General features: G+C 38.0%; 1 protein-coding gene across 1 annotated transcript in view; it reads right to left on the bottom strand.

Annotated features, from left to right (window-relative positions):
* The window catches only part of LOC101852201 (platelet binding protein GspB), a gene marked incomplete in the record, with an annotated part of 172,951 nt that overhangs the window by 136,828 nt on the left and 34,651 nt on the right, over positions 1-1,472 (bottom strand). Inside the window, 1 exon segment of the mRNA XM_013085964.2 lies at positions 1,106-1,213.

Here is a 1,472-nt window from a genome sequence, read left to right as displayed (position 1 = left end):
ATATATACTCAAAAGTCAAACTCTACATCGACACTCACACACTCGCAAGTGTAACATGCACACATTCACCAAACAAACCACACGAACTGGTGAACAAAGACGCATTCCTCTAACCTTAGAAATCTCAAAGACAGGAAAACTGAAATAAAGGAGATAACGGTCGCATTTCGCCAGTAACATAAATGAATAAGGATTGTTTTAACCCTGAAATGAAGTAGAAAAAGGAAGGCCATTTCAAAATGTCCATCACACATTCTCTCAAGAACTGACCTTCACGGTAACAAACTCATTTTTAAAAAAAACCGCGAGAGAGTAAAGAAGACACGGAGTAAAAAAAGCGAGAGAAAAGTATTGCGAGAGTGTGGTATTCATGACAAAGTAAATGGGTATCTCCCTCTTTACGCGCAACAGCCCAGGAAAGAAATGTCATCCATGGAAAAGAAAGCTATTATGCAACAGGCAGGCAAATATCAACGGGGATGCACGGATTTAAAAAATAGAATCTATCTCAAACCCCTACCCCCACAAACACAACAAGACGTTTTTCCGGTTATGCTATGTTTTGTTTCGTTTTGTGTTTGTTATATTTGAGGGAGGGGGGTATATTTTCTCACTCTGTTTTTCTGTTTCTCTTTAAGTTTCACGATGCCTTGAAAAGGATCTCATTTCTGGGCCATGGGGTAAATTTGAAAATTCAATGGCTGAGCAAATATCGCAGTGTGCAAAGAGTAGGGCCTGGTGCTTCGGCAGGAACACCAACACTATGAGAATGTGAACATTCAAAAGTCGGATCTCTTGTGAAATTAATTTAATAATATTTCGTACTCGTGACAATAGCACAGTGAGCGTAACAAGCTGAGCAAAATAGAAAATGGAAATCTACGTCCTGACAAAAGTCCATTTGTCTGTTGAAAAGCCACATAAGTCTCTGAATGTTACACAACAATAACCCAGAAAAACCACAGAATGCTGCTGTCTTTACATAACTTTACATTTTACATTCTACTCATATACGATAGGAACATTGACATGTCAATGACTGTCAAAACTTGAATGGCAACCAGAACGGAAGATAAATTATTGTTCATGCACACCAACAACTTACCCTTGCCTTTCAACAGTCCAATAACATTATGTTTGAACAAGTATCCAAGTGGTATATATCCCAAATGAATCTGGTCTGCTCATGGAAGCATCGCTGCAGTGGCTGTTTCTGCAAAAACAAAAAAATAGAAGTTCACCTTACAAGTAATGGCTTGAAAATTAGCACATTGTCATCGAGGTTAAATCAAACCCATTTTTTGCGACTTTTTTTTTAAACGTTTGCCCGCAGCACACACTATGAGCTGCTCAATAGAGAGGACAGTTGTTGTTGTTGTTGTTGTTGTTGTTGTTGTTGTTTTTGTGGTTGTTGTTGTTGTTATTATTATTATTGTTATTTTGAGGGGTTGTTTTGTTTCGGGGATTTGTTG

This window comes from Aplysia californica, unplaced genomic scaffold, assembly GCF_000002075.1.
Source record: "Aplysia californica isolate F4 #8 unplaced genomic scaffold, AplCal3.0 scaffold00421, whole genome shotgun sequence".
Taxonomy (NCBI): domain Eukaryota; kingdom Metazoa; phylum Mollusca; class Gastropoda; order Aplysiida; family Aplysiidae; genus Aplysia; species Aplysia californica.
The sequence above is the reverse complement of the archived record's forward strand: the minus strand, read 5'-3'. Positions and strand labels throughout refer to the sequence as shown.